This window comes from Protopterus annectens, chromosome 10.part0, assembly GCF_019279795.1.
Source record: "Protopterus annectens isolate FY-2018-M chromosome 10.part0, PAN1.0, whole genome shotgun sequence".
NCBI classification, from domain to species: domain Eukaryota; kingdom Metazoa; phylum Chordata; order Ceratodontiformes; family Protopteridae; genus Protopterus; species Protopterus annectens.
Genome location: NC_056744.1, coordinates 1,576,203,004 through 1,576,222,587, shown reverse-complemented (window position 1 = coordinate 1,576,222,587; position 19,584 = coordinate 1,576,203,004). Strand labels below are relative to the sequence as shown.

At 43.8% G+C, this 19,584-nt stretch overlaps 1 protein-coding gene across 1 annotated transcript in view; it reads right to left on the bottom strand.

Moving 5' to 3' along the window:
- FBXL19 (F-box and leucine rich repeat protein 19) overlaps nucleotides 1-19,584 on the bottom strand; it is a 1,144,361-nt gene that overhangs the window by 743,180 nt on the left and 381,597 nt on the right. The gene's annotated exons all lie outside the window — the stretch shown is intronic.

Sequence of the window (19,584 nt, the reverse complement as noted above, 5' to 3'; positions counted from 1 at the left end):
AAAAGGTTCAACAAGGATCCAAAACTGTATCAATTAGCCAGTACCAAGAGAAGATTATCTAGGACAGCTAATGGGAAAAGCAAAAACCTTGCTGGGACATTAAACTGACACAGCCCACCAGTAAGTAAAAAAAAAAAAAAAATAGGCAGTCACTTTCAAACCTTTCTAACAGCTACGTCACCTTAGCAGGTTTTTACGCAGCTTTTGTTCCCATATCCAGGGACAGGTTTCGATATTCACCAATACCAAACTGGTTATGTTCAAATACATACTGAAGAAAATAAGAGGAGGAAGAACATAGGTAAAATGTCAAGTTGATCAAACATACAAGGTATAATGCAACTGCCCCTTTCCTTCTCCCTCATCTCTTCCACTCCAAGGACATTTCAAGGTCCCATTCCTTTAAATAATAATTAAAAAAAAAAAAATACTACTACTACAAAGACTTGAAAGCCTTTTACACAATTTATCTTTCCTGTTCTCTCACCTCCAAATATCTGGTTAGCATTCAAAATTCCTGTTACCAGTCTATCCAATGTCCCTGTCACTTTACTTCTATATGTACTTGTCTAGTGTGTGCAGCCTGGGCAGGTAGTGGTACCCATGATCATTCTGCCTTTCCTGATATATTCTCCAGAATATGTGGAGGTACAGCAATATTAATACACCTTACAAAAGCATCTGACCTTGTGGATCACACTCTACTAACACACGCATATGACAATGGTATTGATCCTGAGGTTACATCCTGGCTCAAAAACTCTCTCAAAACAGCAATTTCTCTGTAAGAAAAAAAAAAAAAAAAAAAAAACACATCAACCCCTTTCAAAACTGAGTAACCCAAAGTTCAATCCTAGCTCACTATTATTACCCTTATTCATTAAACATCCTTAAGGCCTACCACACCTGCCAACACTACTACATTCAATAATACAATTTTCCATAGTAATCAACTCATTCACATAACAAAAACTGTCCCGTAACAAATCAAAAACAAAATCATGCTCTCTGGAACCAAACAGAGACTCAGTAAAAACCAATACACCCCCCCCCCCCCAAAAAAATAAATAAATAATTACACCACCAACAATGCACTTGAAAACATACCCTACTTCAAATTCCTAGGCATCTGGCTTGAACCTGACTTACCTAACAAAGTGAACCATTTCTTATTGAGTGTACTTGCCTACCATTATAGGCCTTTTGGGGTCCTTCCTCTGTGATGCTCCTTTGGTGCAGCCCTTTGCTCTCGTTTCTTCTTGTGCCTGCAGGGGATGTAAGTGAGCCCTGTCCTTCTGTGCAAGTAGAAAATTATTCTTAAAGTAAAATGATAAAAACAAAATATACACAAAAATAAGTTGCACTCAGTTCCTTTGCATAATGAAGATATTTACCTTGGCAGATAAGCCCTGCTTAGATGTCCTGGTAGAGTGAGGGTTACAGAGGGAATTTATCGGCTGGAGATGGGATGTGGCTTGGCAACAGACACACCTCTGTGTATTCAGAATATCAGGAAGGTGGGGCCATGTTTCATGGGGGATGGGTCCTTAGTAAAACCTCACCTCCAGAGTGTTAACTTGCAACCAAAGATGAGAAAGAAATATTTTACCGCATTAAGTTAAATGCTATACATATCTTTTTTGATCACCACCATTAACTGTTAAACCTGAGATAACCACAAACTGTACTACTAAAGCTTTACCTTAATAGCAGAGGGACCCTCAAGCTACCTGTTTGAAGCTTGGTACAATGGCATTTTATTTTTTTGCACTCAGTGAAATTGAACATTTTTTTCTGATCACTGCTATGACTGTTAAGGATATTACTATTCGCTCTCTATAAGCTTGTATAAGAATCACCACTAGATTTTAAGTTTGTCTGTGGGTAGGAAATTTGTTATTTTTGTAATCACTATTTGGTTTCTAACCAATTTTATTCTTTCCGCTCTGATACACCCCCTCCCCCTTCTTCCTAAACACATGTACAAACCTGGACCCTCTATGACTCATGACCAAACCCTAGCTACCACACACCCACACACAAAAAACCCACCTGTATAATTTTAAGTCATCCACCTTAACTTCCGCACTATGCCTCATTCAAGGCTAAAGCCCTCTGCTTCCAAGTTACCGCAAGCCCAAACCTCCCACTTAGAAATTTACAGTTTAATTGTTCTGGAGTTTAGAGTATTTCTGTATTAGTAATTATTTTTATTTATTTTTTTCACTAATTTCTAAAATTAAGTTCACTTTACGTTGGCCTTCTTGAATTTAGCCCCTAATGAGACTCATAGCAGTTATGGTAAAGCCGACCCACACAATAGCTTCTCTTCGCAAAAAGGCTAATTCCTCCTCCTACCCTCAGCCACACGTTACCCTGACCATACATTCAACCCCGGATCTTCACAAATAGAAACAAGACATCCCTGAGCCCTTCCAAGGCTATACTCACCAGACCGTACGCTTCCACCCAAACCCTAACTACCTGCGCTGAACCTTTAAAAGCTGGAGTCTTCTGGATTTAATTTTTATCATCTCCATTTAAAGAAATTGCGCCCCCCCCCCCTTTGGGTTATCCACATTGGAATTAGTCTATGATTAGGACTCTGCTAATTTTTAAGGGCTTAACCAAGTTTTCATTTCAACTGGCAAAATGGCTGACCCTCAGCCACTTGGGTATCCTATCCATGCATTCTTCCTCAGGATCTCCAACATAACAGGGCATGCCTAGACTATCCCCCCAATTGTTTACAACTTAGCTTTCTCCATTGAGGGACCTTGACATGAGCCACATGGTAGCCATTACATCCAAGGGGCTGATGTCCCAATTGGCTTATTGCCAGAGCTCATGCTCTTCAGCCACACCACTACTGTAATCACTTCAACTGTAAACCCCAGGACCATCACGACTCAGCCTCTCCTTTTTAGAAAAAAATCCCTCAATTTGTATAAACAGAGCTCCAAAGACACATGGCGACCCACTGTTACAATCTCTATCATAATAGAATTTGAAGGAACTCAAAATTTACACTAAAAATATCCACTATATCTTTAATTAAAACGTTCTTGCAACCCTGTATAAAGACAATAAAACTCAAAGATTTTCTGTTGATGTAACAGTCCTCCCCACATTCCCTTCTGGCAGATATGATGACGCTTTTGAAAGCACAGCAGAATTAGATGCACTGTTGCTCCCTCCCGCCACTCTAGAAAGAATTATCTACTTTACAACAGTTATGTTATCTAAATTAGTAATGTAAGCTTCCTGGAAAGTTATCATTTATAATGTTTAACTCTTCTACTGACAGGCAACAGAAACTAGATGGACTATGACACAAGGGCAAGAACCCCTGATCAGGGATTTGTTATCCAGTGGCTTTCTACCATTTTTCATCTTTTTGGTCATTCTATTCTTGGGTTTGTTTGTAAGTTAACATTCAGATGGAGGTGAGGTTCGATTAAGAACCCACCCCACATGAAACAAGACCACACCTTCTTGATCCTCAAAACACCCATGGCAAGCCATGCCCCATCACCAGCAAATTATCCTCTGTAACCCACACTCGACCAGTACATCTAAGCAGTACTCATCTGCAGAAATAAAGTTCTACATTATGCAAAGGAACTGAGTGCGGCTTCTTATAGTTATCTATATTATACTTTTATCATTTTACCGAAAACAGACTTTGCACAGAACAGGGCTCACAGGTGCAGGCACAAGAAAAAATGAGAGGAAAGGAATGTTCCTCACCCAAGGAACATCACAGAGGATGGACCCCAAAGCCCGATCATGGCAGACGAGTACATGCATTTTTCTACAAGGTTTTCCTCACTCCCTGTTGGCACAGGAAGAGTACCTGCCTAATCTTACCACTAATAGGTAGCACCTGCAGATACTCCATTTCTTATTATTGGTAAGATCAATCAATCCGTACCTTACCTATGCTACAGTATCCACAGCAAAGGAATTGCACTTGTCTATCTAGAAAATGCTCTAAAGCTCATTTCTGAACTCAAACACCAGAACTATTCAAGCTTTCACAAAATTTGCAGATTATACTCTTAAGCAATGTCCACCACTGTTTAATTTTAGAAAAAGCCAAAGGGATACCAGTCAAAACACAGGGCTGACCTTTAACAAGCCTCAACTGTTTAAGGTCCTACATGTCAAAATCTCTTCCTTAGTAGCTAAACTCCTTGCAAAATACTGTAACCTGCAATATCAATTTCACTCAGATTCCCTACTATACACATCTGCTACTAAATTTCACTGCACCAACCGTTCACTCTCCTCCCCGAAATTTAACTACAACAATTCTTCCAAGTTTCTTTAAAAGACATCACATCATACCCCAGTTTCCATTCTCAACTCCAGAAAACACCTTACTATGAAGGCAAAATGCAAGTGCATACAAAAGGTATCCTCCCACGCTTCTAACTTACAATCCTTCTAGATTAACTCACTGGCTGACACATTAATCCTCCTTCCCTCTTTTTCCCCTTATTCTACATTATCCTCATACCACTTCTCAACACACCTGAACCACTGTGCACATCCCTATCTTCACCTCCTTCGTCAACTAAGTGATTGTGCAAATATATACATGCTAGTGTGTGCTGTACTGTACATAACTTACCTTATTAACAGAGTCGCTAGTCACTATCTTTCCTCTATGCACATTAATCATTCTTCCCCCGTAACTTACCTTTGTATCAGAGTACATTTATGCCTTGGTGCTGTACGCCTCTGGGCTAAGACAGAAATTGGTAAATTTTAATCAAGGTTCTGCCCAGTGAACAAATAAAAAGAAAAATGTAGAATAAAATAAATGCTTTGAGGACTTCCTAACTTCTCTTGAAAGTCCTTACATGAAACACCTACAATATACTGTAGGTAAACATGTTGTGCTCTGGACCACAGTAAAAGACACATGAAATGGAAGCCATGTGTATCATGTGACACTCTCAAGCACACCTAGCAGCCTTCTCAGGAGAAAAGACAGTTCACATTTCTGGCATTCCACTTCCTGGAGGTTTGCTTATTAATCAGAAGTTACATACCTACCCCACTGCCGGACCTAAAATAAGCCTAGTCCACAAACTTCAGCTGATGGGATATCCACCTCATGATGGATCCTCCCGGGCAACCTCTGATCACTCCTGAGCTACAACTCCTCCCACAAGAAACCAGAGTCCCCCTCACAGTCCTCAGCTCAGGTGTGCTCACTAACAAAAAGGAACACTGCTGAAGGAACAATGATTGGAGAACTGGCTTCAGGATTAGTCTACCAAGTCTGTCAGGAAAGCCAATAAGTGAATTTCGAGGGGGAAGGCGGGCAGGATGTCAAAAGCGACAGGACTAGGGATAACACAGATCCAACATCACAAAAAAGTACACAATTTCTACATCTTACCTTATTCCATCTTTCCACTTCGACTGGTGATAGAATCCCCAGCAAACAGAAATTCTTGGGTGGCATCATGACAGCATAGACTTGAAGACTGTAAATCTAAAGGAGGATCTAGACCTTGAAATCGTACACAACTTGGAATGTTTGAGAAAAGTATGTTTACTTAACCATGTTGCTGCAGCATGTCACTGATGGAAGAATTTTTGAAAGGTCATAACTCACAATGGACCTTGGAAATGTACCTCTGGTTTAGACAGTGAAGTTTAGTGTTGATGGAATAAACACGAGCAATGCAATCAGACAGCCATAAGGTCAGAGTAAGTTTTTCAGACCCTGAAAACGAATGTGGAAGATGATGAGCAAAAGAGAGTTGGTTATCTTCACTGAACTTCTTCGTATGATGTAGGAAAAAGTTTGACACCATCCAGGAGTTAAGCAAATACTCTTCTTTTGGAAGGGTACAAAAAATACTAGTAGATAAATGGTCTGATTTAAGGTAAATTCAGAAGCAACTTTAGCCATAAATGAATGGTTAGTTCTGAGAAAGACCTTCTTGTGGAAAATCTAATAGGGCGTTTACAGGACTGAGCATGCAATTCAGACATTCTTCCAGCTGATGCTATAGCCTTCAGAAACAAAAGTTTAAAGCTGAATGGCAGAAAAGTATCTTTAAGAGGACAAGATAAAAATCCCTTTTAGAAAATCTTTACAAACTTTTTGAGAGGAGAATACAGAACCAAAGCCTTGGTGAAAGCCAGAAATGGCTGCCAACTAGACATTAATGGCAGAGCAACAGCCATAATCAAATAACTAAGCAAGACCAAAGGAAGCAGGCCTGAAAAGGGGTCCACACACTATTCCATTTACTCCTGTATATTTTCAGCTGTAACCTTCTGAAAAGAGAATAAAACTAAACCAGAGGGAAAAGGAATGTTCCTCCTCCATCACTGGAACTGGAGAAGCCATGTGTTTAGTTCCAAAGATTGTCACAAGTACCCGAAACTGCACTGATAAACCAAAAAAAGGTACAAGCCAGATAGCCAGTCCCAGATGATTGTTTATTCCACAAATCCACGAACCAATACTGATAAATCACACTGCAAACCAAAGAACATTAACGTAGTATAAAATATACTAACGTTTTTGTCGTATCACTTCATCAGATGAATACCACAATCAAAATTGACTGTTTAAATAGAAGTTTAAAATGTTGACATCCAATGAAAATACAAAAACAATTTTTCAGCATTTAACAAAATATTTCAAACACGTCACAATTTAAACAAGATTTTAATTGTTTTTGTATTTTCACTGGATGTCAACATTTTAAACTTCTATTTAAACAGTCAATTTTGATTGTGGTATTCATCTGATGAAGTGATACGAGGAAAACGTTAGGATATTTTATACTACGTTAATGTTCTTTGGTTTGCAGTGTGATTTATCAGTGTTGGTTCGTGGATTTGCGGAATAAACAATCATCTGGGATTGGCTATCTGGCTTGTACCTTTTTTTGGTTTATCAGTTTAGTTCCAAAGATGTCTGGGTAGGGCTAGCAGGATGGGTTAGACAAGAGATCTGGAAATGGATCGAGCAGCCTGGTCTGTTTCTCGAGACAAAGCAGAAGTGTGGAGAACCAAAATGGAGGCCTTGCACACAAACTTTCCGCAAGAGCTTTGTCATGAGAGGTAATGGAAGAAAGGCATACAGAGTCCAGGAGGCCAATGACAGACCATTGTCCCTGGTTGCCCATCCCTGTGGCGAGATTAGGGCACAGTAGCTACTGCACTTTGTGTTGGCCGGGGGCAATCACTCTCTTCACTGCTGAATCCAAAAACAGGATGCCTTTAAAATGAGCTTTTCCATTAAGGAATGAGACCCAAAGACCTTGCAAACATCACAAGAGACCTGAAAGTGTTCTTGCCTTAGGCATACAATACACATTATATGGATATCACCAGGCAGAATCTTGTGAATGCAGTGTGCACTTTTTTAAACCCAAAAGCCTCATCTATGAATAATCAAAAATCACACAGACATCCAGGAATAAGATAGCAATTAAATGTAGGAATAAAGGTAATTTGATAAGGAGGATTAGGTCACCACTAAACTGATAGAAGAGGGAGAAGAATACAAACTAATCTTCCTCCCTAAAAAAAGGGTGGCAGTACAACCAGAAAAAAGGAAAAGCTCATCACAACGAAGAAAGTTGACAACGAATCGCTAAGAAACTATAAACAGAGTACTTATCTCAAACTCTGCCACAAGGTCTGGAGACAGAGTTAAAAGCTGAAAGGTGGCACAGATTTGAGGACTCAGGGAACTTGATTGCACTATGCAAGAAGGAAGGAGTCAGAGCTGTAGGTGTCAGAGCTGTAGGAGGGGCAGAAGTTGATCGGCTGGATCCAATGTGAAGTAGATATCTTATGCACAACTGCATACTTCTACAACAGGTACAAGTATGGCTCTGTCATTGTACATATGGGTGTGAATAACCTGAGACGTACCTCCCTGGACTACATGAAAAGAGACATGGAGGAGCTCTTGAATTATGTAGCCCAAGTGGGTATGACCCGAGCCCTGACCAGCATCCTACCATCACCAGAATGATACTACAGTACAAGCAGAAAATGACTAATTTCAACAATTGGCTAAGTTGCTGGTGTCATTCTAAGGGGATCCAGTATCCTTCTGTCTGGGATGACATGATTGACAGACCTCGATGCTTTGCCAGAGATGGCCTGCATCTGTCACCTCTGGGCTTCCAGATACTAGCCAAGGCTCTTGCCACCCCTATAGTACCTTTTTAGGCGGTGTTCCAAAGACCAAATTACCACCGTAACAGCTACAAACAAAAGGCAATATGATGGTCATGCTGCTCAATGCTAAAAGTCTAAATCTCAAAATGCACTAGCTTGAAGCACTCCTTAAAATGGAGAACAAAGACATTTGTGCTGTAACAGAGACCTGGTTCAAGGCAGCAGAAAGCACCCATGCACTACCATGCTACAACTCATTCCAAACCTTTCGGCCCCAGAACTTGGAACAAAGCTCCTAAGGTGGTGGTGTTTCCATATTCATAAAAAGGATGAGCACACCTCTAGACTGGTAGCCCAACATAATGCATCTGAGATACTTCAGGTGCAACTAACATTGGGTAGGACACAGATTCAAATCATAACCTGCTATAGGTCCCCAACCATGTCACTAGACTCTCACTCCACGTTCCTAAGCAACTTGGAGAACATTAGGGTCCAACCTAACACACTCATACTGGGCGACTTCAACTACCCCTCCATTAACTGGAAAAACTACTCGTGTACCAACACACTTGCCCGTTTCCTGAAATTCATTAATTGCAATGCCCTGGACCATCTTGTTCTTATTCCCACTAGAGGTAGCAACATTCTTGACCTGGTCATTACGTACATGGGTGACCGCAGCTCTACACCAACAGTCAACTCCTCCCTGGTTAGATCTGACCACAAACTAATCAGCTTAGAAATCCACATCCCTCCCACCCCCCCCCCACAAAGGTAGCCACCATGAAAAACTTATCCAAAGCTAACTTTGGGTTCCTAAAAACAGAGGTGGCTAACTTCACGGCACCCATGCAAATGGAGAAAGTACAGTTGTGTACACTTACCATAAATGTAGATGTTCGAGTGTATTCACTGTTGCAGTCATCACATTTGGGTTGACTCCGAAAGCTAAGGAAGGGTGGAGGTAATTGAAGAGCATTAGGGCTAGGGCCCTGTAAGACTGCTGTGGCAAATCCAGCTCTGGATTTAGAAAAGATAGGCAGGTGGTAATGCTTGGTGAAATTATGTACAGAGCTCCAGGTTGCAGCTTCCAGGATGTCCTTGGTAGGGACTCCTTTGAGAAATGCAGTACAGGTAGATGCAGCCATAGTGGAATGTGTTCTTATCCCCTGTGGGGTAGGTTTTCCATGGTGTTTGCAGCAGAAATGGATGCAATGTGCTATCCATTTGGAAAAAGTTTGCTTTGAAATGGCCTTCCCCTTTGCCCCTGCATCAAAGCTAACTAGCAGCTGGTCAGATTTTCTGAGAGGCTTAGTCCTCTCCAAATAGAATCTTAGCTGTCTGTGTACATCCAGAGAATGCAGTATCCTTTCCCCTTTATTCTGAGGATTAGGGAAGGCAAATGAATGGACTGGTTTAGAGCCATACTAGACACCACCTTGGGCATAAAAAATGGATTAGTCCTGAGGGAAACCCTGTCCTCATGGAAGATAACGAAGGGTTCCCACTGCCATGAGGGCCTGCAGCTCAGACACTCTTCTTGCTGAAGTGATGGCGAGAAGTAAAGCTGTTTTCCAAGAAAGGAATTTCAACTCTGCTGTAGCAGCTGGGTCAAAGGGGAGAAGAAAAAGAAGTTGCATCTTACCATAACGTTCCATCTGTATTGTTGATCCTCGTTCAGTCATTACGCATGGGTATCTGTTCCGACCTTGGAACAGAGCTGGCCATTTTCCAAGCTCGTGTCAGCTTCAAACTCTCGAGTTAAACTCTTACCTACAATCCCCCTCTCCCTATTACCTCAGATTGAGTTTGCAAGTCAAAGAAGGTAGAGGCTACCTCTGGTCAAATAACCTAAGAGAACCGGATGGTGAGATCCACTAGAAGTCACAGGAGGGGGAAGAGGGAGGGTCGTAATGACTGAACAAGGATCAACAATACAGACGGAACGTTATGGTAAGACATAACTTCTTTATCTGATATTGTTAATCCTCGTTCATTCCTTATGCATGGGACAGAGTCCCAAGCTACCTCTATTCCTGGGAGGCTGTCATGGAAGGACATGCCTGAGCACCATAGAACCGAAAGATGCTCTTCCCCTGGAGGCCAAATCCAATTTGTAATGATTGATGAAGGTATGAGGCGTAGCACAAGTTGCAGCTGCACAAATGTCATGTAAAGAAGCTCTGGCATGGAAGGCAGCAGAAGTTGCCACCGACCTTGTTGAATGAGCTTGCATGGTAGTAGGCAACGAGATATTACGTTGTGCATAAATGAAGATGTCACAGTCCTTCAACCATCTAGCGAATGTATTTATTTTACATTTGTTGACCAGGCTGGTCCAGCTGGATATATATCCATTTTCAGTAGAGGCTCAGGGAGAAAAGCTCCACAGGTAAACAATGAAGACATTTTACAATGTACAAGAAAAAGTATTACAATTTGAATTTAAGAAACAAAATACATTAAAACATAATACACCTACAAATCATTTTTACAGTATGAATATCTAAGGCAATTACCAATGCATTGTTAAGATGCATTCATATCATTGGTTATTCTAGTTTACTCCAGTCAGTTACTACTTCCAAGGGGGTAAGCAGTAGTAGTAAAGAAAGGAGGAAGTATAAAGATAGGCAAGAATACTACTTTCAAGGATACATACAAAACTTAAGTAGTTCAGATTGCATATAGGTGCTACATCTTCAGAGGGGAAGGCAACAAAGAGTGAAAGAAAGTAGGAAGTCTAGAGATAGCAGCAGAAAAATCCAGATGATTAGTCTGGGTAACAGCAAGGGCATAGCCAGTGAGTTTTAAGGTGTTTCTTGAGACTTTGTTTAAAGAGTGGCAGGGAGGGTAGTGAGGTTAGGTCAGACGGCAAGAGGTTCCATTGTTTTCCAGCGGTATTGGAGAACAAGGAGTACCCGTCAAGTTATTAGACTTGGTGGTACTAGCTAGAAGTTTGTTGGAAGAGTGTAAGGAATTAAGACTTCTATAGGGTGCTATAAGGTTGTTCAGTATTGGTGTGTTGTTGGATTGGTAGAAAATCCTATGAACAGTGGTAAGTTGGGAAAGTATCAGAATGTTTTTTAGTTCGAGCCAGTCTAGCTGATGAAGGTTTAGACAGTGGTGAGTTCTATATGGGTTTCCAGTGGCAAATCTAGCAATACTACTGTAGAAGTTAGTTTAATAAGATTATTTTTTTTTAGAATAGTGTAAATGGGTGCAGCATAAAGAAGAGTTGAAATTAGTTGGGAGTGGGCAATAGTAGTTCTGGCTGTTGGAGTTAAGAAGGGTTTTATCCTATATACGGAGCCCATTTTTTTATTTACAGATTTAATGGTGTTATTAATGTGATTATCAAAGGAGAGGTTATTATCAACTGTGATTCCCAATAGTTTGGTGGTAGAGTCGAAGGATATAAGGATGCCATTATTGGATCGGATGGAGAAATCTATGGGGGAGGACTTACTGTTTGGTGTAAACAGTAGTAGCTTGGTCTTTTTAGGTTCATAGGTTGGTACTAAGCTATCTGCCCAAGGGCATTTATAAGCCTAGCCAGAATGTGTTGGCTTTCGTCTCCCTTTTAAATTTGTTTCCTGGGCCTCTGTCTAGCAGGGCCACTGAAGTGATCCCAGGGGTAAATTTACGATTTCCCATCCACTTGTCAAGATTTCTCTTGAAGAGAGTCAGTGAGGGGCTTTGCCTAACAAACTGGGATTCTATTCTACAGCAAGGGAAATCTCTGGAACAGGAATCTATCCCTCCAGGATGTCCTGTTTATTGTTGTGCTGAGGTTTAATTCACTGGAGCGTGTGGCTCTAAGAGATTTGGTTTTCTTGAGGTGGAGCATGTTCGTTAATTCCGGGATGGACATGGCCTTATACGTCAGGCAGAGATCACCTCTGAGCAGGCAGTAAGCAACCGAGTAGAGCTGGAGTTTCTTTAGTTGAGCTGCATAGGGCATCTGTTTGAGGCCCATGATCCTCTTGGTGAGGTACTTCTGTGGTCTTTCCAGCTGTTACAGGTGTCGAGTAAGGTACATTCCAAATGGGGCATTGTACTCTATTATGGGCCTAATGAGTGATGAGTAGAAGGGCACAATGACCTCTCTTGATCTAAAGGTGAACCCTTTTGTGACTAGGTGGGCTACATAGAAGGAATTTCTAACCACTTTGGCAATGTGATTCTCAAAGGAGCGGTTGCTATCTACCTGGGTCCCCAAGTCCCTAATTACATCTTCTGTACTTAGTGGATTACTACCTATGTGATAATTCGTGGGCACTTTGTTTTTCCCAAAGGGGATGACTTATGCATTTTTTGGCATTTAACTTGAGGCCATGGTTCTGACACCAAGTATCTGTCGCTGTAAGACCCTTCTGGAGGATGTCGGTCAGCCGGAGAGTCAATTATGGCCCACAGTTTGCAGTCATCTTCGAACCTGTCAGCCATAGTCCTCCCATGCTTGCCTGTACCTCAGAGAAGTATATACCGAACAGGAGGGGCCCCAGGACTAATCTAGGTCCAGAAAAGGCCAAAAATAACTGGTCAGATTTACGAAAGGACCTAGTTCTGTTTAAGTAAAAACAGACTTGCCTGTGGATATCTAGGGTATGTAGGCAATACCCTCCTCTGTTTGAATGATTGGGAAAGAACTGGCAATTCAATGGTTTGATTAATGGACATTTCAGAGAGGCATCGCGGTGGTGGTGCTGCGGTAGCATTGTCGCCTCACAGTAAGACGCTGTCTGGTTCGATTTTCAGCTAGAGCGTCTTCTGCGTGGAGACATGTGTGAATGGGCATACCTTTGTTGAAGGTTGCGCGTCAGGGCTGGTAACTCGGCATGTAAAAATCAACTACCAATCATTAGCGGACCGGAGTTTCGCTGTGGCGACCCCTAACCAACTTTTGGCAGAAATGATGGATTAGTTCTCAAAGACACTATCTCTATGAAAAATAAAGTATGGACTCTTGATACATAAAGCTTGAAGCTCAGAAATACGGCTGGCAGAAGTAATGGTGACCAAAAACAAGGTTTTCCATGACAAATGCTTGAGGTCGCAAGAAGAGGCTGATTTGAAGGGTGGCATTGTAAGAGCTTGTAGAACTAATGATAAATCCCATGGTTGAATAGGTTCTCTAAAAGGTGGCCTCAGATGATTCACACCTTTTATGAAGGTCTTGCACAATTTGTGGGACATGAGAGGAATCTTGGACACCCTCATGGAAATTAGAAATTGCAGCCAAATGAACTCTAATGGTAGAGGCCGACAAACCTGACTGGAAAAGGTCGGCCAGATAGTCTAGTATTACCGACATTGGTGCTGAGAAGGGATCTACTTGTTTATCTTTCAGCCAACAGGTAAATCTTTTTCACTTGCTCAGGTAATTCTAGTGGAAGACTTATGAGATGCAATGAGAAGATCACGTACTGGTAAAGAAAGGTCATTCTGCCTGGCAATTAAGGGAAATGGAGCAGCCAAGCTGTGAGCTTCAGGCTGATCAAGTTGGGATGAATCAGGTTCTGTGGATGTGAGATCAACTCTGGGGTTGCATGGAGAATCCATGGTCGATCTAGTAGGTGAGGCCAAAGGAAGGGGAACTAAATCTGTCGAGGTCAATATGGTGCTATGAGGATCACCTTGCTCTTCAACTGACGGGCTTTCTTCAGAAACTGGGGAATGAGGGGAAAGGGTGGGAATGCGTAAAGACCACCCGAGGGCCAATCGTGGACTAGAGCATCCCTGGGTGACTGTCCCAGAGGGGGAATCAGGGCAAAGTAGTTGCTGAATTTGTAGTTGGTCAGGGATGCAAAGAGGTCACAGCAAGGACAGCCCCAGCGGTGGAAGATCTCTGTCGCTATCGAGGGATTCAGGGACCACTCGTGAGGTTGTAGAATGCACCTGCTGAGTCTGTCTGCTATCACGTTGGAACTCCTGGGAATGTGCGTTGCTAGAAGAAAACGGTTGGTAGCCATTGCCCATTGCCATATCCTCATGGCCTCTCGACAAAGGGAGTAAGATTTGGTTCCACCTTGCTTGTTGATGTACCAGACCACCACCATGTTGTCTGAATGAATCACAATTGTCCCACACGGCAGCAGAGGATGGAACGCTTGCAACGCCAGAAGCACTGCCCTCAGCTCTAGAACATTTATATGCAGATGAGCCTCCAGTTCGGACCAAGTGCCTTGGACTGTCCCTGACATAGCCCCCCCCACCCCATCAGGGAGGCGTTCGTGGTCACTGTGGCCTTGGGTTGCTGGGGGGAGAAGGGGCGAGAACATTGTGACAGATTGTGTGTCATCCAGCAATTTAAATCCTGTTTGCACCTGCGGGTTACTTGAATCATGGCTGAAAGAGGATGGTGAAAGGGATACCATTGGGTGAGCACTAGCCATTGTAGAAGCCTCATGTGAAACCTGGCCAGGGGGACAATGGTGATGGAGGCTGCCATGGAACCAAACAGCTGTAGAACCGAGTGAGCCGTGGATTTCTCTCTTGAAAGGACTGGAATCAGGTTGCTTTATCCTTAAAATTCTGTGCTCTGGAATGGCAGCTCTGCAGTTCTGTGTCCAAGATAACCTCTATGAATTCTGTCGAATGAGATGGGGTGAGATTGGATTTTTGCCAGTTTATGGTTATGCCTAGCCTTTGTGCAGCGAGGAGGGAGTATGCCAAGGGTTCTTCCAGTAGATGTCTGGTGGGGGCGGAAATGAGCCAGTCGTCTAGGTATGGAAACACCTGGAATCCTTGAAAGTTGCAAGTGAGCTGTGACAACTGCCATGCACTTTGTGAACACTCTGGGGGCTGTACAGAGTCAGAAGGGCAGTACTCTGAACTGGTAGTGACTGGCTCCCGCACGGAAGCGCAGAAATCTTCTTGATGGCCTGTCCACTTTTATGTGGTAGTACACATCTTGAAGATCTATCGAGCACATCCAATCGTCTTTTTCCAAAAGCTGGAGGATAGACTCTATTGTGACCATCCGGAATTTTTGTACCGTCACAAACTTGCTCAATACACTGATATCCAAAATTGGTCTCCAGTCCACGGTTTTCTTTGGCACCAAAAATAGTAGAGTAGAATCTGGATCCTATCTGGTCTGGAGGGACTATTTGGATGACTCTCTTTCTTAGCAGCTTTTCTATTTCTAGTGCTGCTGCTTCCCTTTGACTGGGTGGAACGTCGGGAAAGTTTTTTGAAGGGACAGGAGAAAAATCGAAGGGGATATGATAACCTCTGGTTATAATCCTTTGTACTCAAGAATCTGTGGTGATGGTTAGCCAGGCAGAAGGGTACCAGGAGAAACAACCCCCAACCACCTCCAGAGGAAAAGAGTTGGGCCGCTCTTCAGGAGAGCTGGTAGGGTTGGCCAGGGAAAGAGTCACTGGAACCCTGGTTACGCGGACCCCCTCTGCCCCGAAAGGAGAGTCTTCCCTGTGAGTTTCCCCCTCTGCCTCTAGGGGAGAACTCAGCCTGTGTGTCACAGAAAGGACCCTGAGATTTCTTGAACCATATCTTTCCAATCTTTTGGTTTCGGGAAAAAACACGCTGAAGGGAAGAATACTGGACACCTAGGGCAGAAAGTGTCTTACAGTCATTCACATCTGGCCAGTGTGCTTTCAACTTTGGGTCCAAACAACGAAGAGGCCTCAATGGGAGCATTAATAAAGGAAGCCTTAAAGGGTTCCGCGAAATTGCACAAGCACATCCAGGCGTGTCGTCTCAAGACTGCCGTTGAACCCGCTGCTCCTTCTGATGCATGAGATATCAGTCGCATAGAGGAGTTAGATATTAACTCAATGGTGGCCAGCTGAGAGGCCACTTTGTCACGGACCTCATCAGACACGGCACCAGCCAAGGTTTCAGACAGCTCAGAAATCAGATCCCTTTGAAGCCTGGTAAAGTCTGCCATATAATTCAAGGACCCGATAGTAAAGATCGCTGATGCAAAGGTGCGCTTCCCTATCCTGTCCAGGCCCCGGGACTCTTTTAGGCGGATGGACAGTCTGGCTTTCTTCTTCTGCCAGATCCTTTTTTGTTGTGGCTGCCACCACCAAAGCATCCACAGGAAGACCTTTTGATCAATGGGGAACCGTAGCAGGAGGAGACCAAATCTTATCTGGCCTCCGGGGAATAGCTTTGACTGTGTCAGGAGCCTTCCAAAGACGCTGCACGATAAGCCGGACAAGTTCATCGGCAGGTGGAGTAACCCAGGAGGTAGGGGGCCGAGTGCGAAAGGCCTGCAGGAACACAGATTCCTCAGAGGTCGGATTAGAGGACTGCCAGTCACCTCTCTGTTTCAGGATTTCGAGGATATCACCTAAGGATACCTCCGAAGGTGACCAAGGGGATCCTTCCCCCTCATCAAAATCTGTCTCTTCAGTGAGTGACTCCTCTGTGGAGTCCATGTGCTTCCTTTTGCACAAGCTTTTCCAGTGGACTTCCTCAGCAGGAGAAGCTGGGGAAGACGGCGGAAAAAGGGTTTCCTGTGGGAATATGTCCTGAGGCCCTTGCACCCGGTGCGACTTGTGAAACCAGTGTACCAGAGGAGGGCAGAGGGACAGGCAGTCCAGTATCGCCAGCAGTAGCGAAAACCTTCTCCATCAGTTGGAAGGCTGGTCCACCTGAAGAGGAGTGAATGTCCAACATAGGGGTCACCCCTCTCTCCTAAGTGTCTCAGCCTGCCGACCCGGAGTCCCCGGATGGCTGTGGAGCAGCAAATTATGCGCGTCAAAACTGACATCCTGGGTCGTAGCAAAACTTTCCTGCCACAAAGGCAACTGTGGTTCCTTAGTGAGATCCATAAAGGGAACCGCAGAAGGGGAATACTGCTATATCCATGGACTTTAAAGGCAATGTAGGAGGAGAATAAGAAGGGGTCTTTGGAGAAGGGTGATCACCTCCCAAGGAAGGATAGTTCCTGGGGGGTGGGATACCTCTGGCCAAGAGCATCTGATCCACAAGACGCAACACATAGTGTTCGGAAAGGCTTCTAGTCAACCTCACAGTCACTGAGAGAGAAACAGGCCTGTCCACAGAAGAGGCAAACTCGGTGCACATCTCACCAGTCCGCACCGAGAACAACAGTGCTGAGAGAGACTGGACTACGGGTGTCTGCACCAAAGTCATCATCGGTGCTGAGGTCACGGTCTGCACTGACACAGGGATCGGTGCAGAAGTGGTTGTCGGTACCGAAGCTAGAAAAGACAAAACTGGAGTCAATAAGGGCGTTGGTTCCGAGTAAGAAGTCTGATCAGACGTGGTCAAGGTCTGCACCGACTGAGTGGTCGGTGCCAATACAGTGGTAATAGTTTGAACAGAAGAGCCCCTCGGTGCCGATATAGTGAAGGCTGCAGGAGAAGACTGAGTCGAGATCACTAATAGGGCCGAAGGCCTCAATGCCGAAGGTTTAAGCACCGAAAGCACTGGGGCTGAGTGAGTGAGCTCCGGAGCTGAAACTTTAGCCTTTTTAGGTTTTGGTTGGCGGGAGTTCCCAGCCGGGGACGAAGGCAAAGATTTAGCCTTCGTAGGAACATCCAAGATTTTCTTATGGGCTCTAGGAGGGGTTGAGGTCTCCGACCCAGAAATGGCCTCTGAAAAGGGAGATTTAAGAAGTCCCTTCAGCAACAACTTGTTTTTCCTTTCCAACAAAGTTCTATTTGAAAAATCTTCACAGATAGCACAGGGCAGGTCAACAGATAAGTGGGACGTCCCCAAACAATAAACGCACAAAGTGTGCACATCAGATGTAGGTAGTTTGTGTCCAAAATCAGAACACCGTTTAAACCCCGGACTACCTTTCTTATCTGTCATGAAAGTAAAAGTAGATAGTAGAAAAGGGTACCAGCAATGGCACAAAAGAATACCCGAAGGTATGAAAAAAAGGGAAGATTACCAACGATGGTAAGGGGAGAAATACCTTGCGGTAAAAAAGTAGAGAAAGAAGAAAAAACTCAAAAAATATGGTCACTAGATGCAATAGGGTAAGAGACAACAAAATAGAAACTTTTCTGACAGAAAAGTAATATAAATGACTATTAGACAACAATTAACTGTACTTAGCTCAAGAGAAGCAGCTTGACACGACCGAATGGCAACGCGGCAAACGAAATCTGAGGTAACAGGAAGAGGGGGATTGTGGGTAAGAGTTTAGCTCGAAAGTTTGAAGTTGATGCGAGCTTGGAAAATGGCTGGCTCGGTTCAGAGGTCGGAACCGATACCCCTGCGCAAGTAATGAACGAGGATTAACAATATCAGATCAAGTTTTTCCAATATAAGTTGAGGTCCCGGGCTGGAGTGGGAGATCTCCTTGGGGGGGGAGGGGGTCCTTAAGTTTTTGGCTCCTCTAAAGAATTGTTTTAGCAGGGGGTGAAAGAAGAGGTGTGGGCTCAGTATTACAATGTGCTGATTTGGCAGAGGCATGAATCAATTGAAGAGAAAGATAGGCCCTTGTGGAGCATTTCTGCTAAATAATCTAGAATATGAGGTAAGTTGGGTACCGTTGTGCCCATCCCCTGAGCCTGGCTCCAGGAACAGTATCTTTTATCACTTTTCTGAATAGGATTTTCTAGTACTAGGCCTCTTTGCCTCAAGAATGACATCCAGCACCTGCTTACTGAGGACTGCTGGAGGTGAGCTCAGGGAATTAACCAGGCAGCAAGGTTCAGGGTTAAGCTGAGGGTGCAGAATCTGGCCCGCCTGCAGGGACAGCAAGGAAGGGGGTCTGAGGCAAGTTCTAGCACTGTCAGACTGTGCAAAAGGAGGTACCAGTGTTGGCGTGGCCAGTCTGGTGCAATCAGTATTGTCCTTGGCTTGCCCTGTTTGATCTTTAGTAGAACCTTCAAGAGGAGAGGCAGAGGGGGAAAGGTATAAACTGAGAGGCTTTCCCAGGTAAAGGACAGGGCATCCACATTCCAAGCTTGACTGTGGGAAGTTCTGGTGAAGAATTTGTTCAATTGGTAGCTCTGAGGGGAGGCAAACAGATCTACCTCTGGTGTCCCCCATTTGTTCAAGAGCTTGAAATTTTTGGGTTCCAGTTTCCATTCATGTGGGTCCATGAGACTTCTGCTTAAGTAGTCTGCCAGTGGATTTAGTTTGCCTGGCAGGAATTGAGCTTGTAGGTTCACTTGGTAGCTCAAGGCTGTGTTCCACAGAGCTATGGCTAGTCTGCAGCGTGGGTAAGAATAGGTTCCCCCCTGCTTGCTTATGTACCACATAACTGTGGTGTTGTCAACAGTTGTCCTGGAAGAATAAGGTCTTTGAAGGCTGTCAGAGCATTTTGTACAGCTAACATTACTTTTTGACCGATATGCAGGTGCATCTGTTTTGGGCTCCATTTGCCCTGAATGCACTGCCCTGCGAGCCCCCCCCCCCCCCCCCCCATGCATAGTCTGATGTGTCTGTTAGGGT